General features: G+C 50.8%; 1 protein-coding gene across 1 annotated transcript in view; it reads right to left on the bottom strand.

Moving 5' to 3' along the window:
- Window positions 1-1205, bottom strand: part of LOC118421887 (DNA polymerase eta-like) — a 26751-nt gene that overhangs the window by 24143 nt on the left and 1403 nt on the right. The window lies entirely within an intron of this gene.

Genomic DNA, 1205 nt, shown 5'->3' with positions numbered 1-1205 from the left:
GGGTCCCCCCGAGTTAAGGGCCCCACGAAGTTTTTACCTGATCCCAATTTTTCCGGGTCCCCGGAATTAAGACCCCCGCAAAATATTACCTGTTCGAATGATTTCCGGGTCCCCGAGAAATAAGACTCCTCCGAAATATTACCTGTTCGGTGTGTTACCTGGGCCCCGAGAGCTATTGAGTCTCGCGAAATATTACCTGTACGGAGTGTTACCTGGTCCCGAGAGTTAAGAGCCACGCAAGTATTACCTGTACGGAGTGTTACCTGGTCCCCAGAGCTAAGAGCCACGCAAATATTACCTGTAAGGTGTGTTACCTGGTCCCCAGAGCTAAGAGCCACGCAAATATTACCTGTAAGGAGTGTTACCTGGTCCCCAGAGCTAAGAGCCACGCAAATATTACCTGTAAGGTGTGTTACCTGGTCCCCAGAGCTAAGAGCCACGCAAATATTACCTGTAAGGTGTGTTAGCTGGTCCCCAGAGCTAAGAGCCACGCAAGTATTACCTGTAAGGTGTGTTACCTGGTCCCCAGAGCTAAGAGCCACGCAAATATTACCTGTAAGGTGTGTTACCTGGTCCCTAGAGGTAAGAGCCACGCAAATATTACCTGTACGGAGTGTTACCTGGTCCCTAGAGCTAAGAGCCACGCAAATATTACCTGTACGGTGTGTTACCTGGTCCCCAGAGCTAAGAGCCACGCAAATATTACCTGTACGATGTGTTACCTGTACGGAGTGTTAGCTGGTCCCAAGAGCTAAGAGCCACGCAAATATTACATGTAAGGTGTGTTAGCTGGTCCCCAGAGCTAAGAGCCACGCTAATATTACCTGTAAGGCGTGTTACCTGGTCCCCAGAGCTAAGAGCCACGCAAACATACCTGTAATGTGTGTTACCTGGTCCCCAGAGCTAAGAGCCACGCAAATATTGCCTGTAGGGTGTGTTAGCTGGTCCCCAGAGCTAAGCGCCACGCAAATATTGCCTGTAGGGTGTGTTACCTGGTCCCCAGAGCTAAGCGCCACGCAAATATTGCCTGTAGGGTGTGTTACCTGGTCCCCAGAGCTAAGCGCCACGCAAATATTACCTGTAGGGTGTGTTACCTGGTCCCCAGAGCTAAGCGCCACGCAAATATTGCCTGTAGGGTGTGTTACCTGGTCCCCAGACCTAAGAGCCACGCAAATATTACCTGTACGGTGTGTTACCTGGTCCCC

This window comes from Branchiostoma floridae, chromosome 1 (genome assembly GCF_000003815.2).
Source record: "Branchiostoma floridae strain S238N-H82 chromosome 1, Bfl_VNyyK, whole genome shotgun sequence".
NCBI lineage: Eukaryota > Metazoa > Chordata > Leptocardii > Amphioxiformes > Branchiostomatidae > Branchiostoma > Branchiostoma floridae.
Note: the sequence above shows the minus strand (reverse complement) of the source record. Positions and strands in the feature narration are given on the sequence as shown.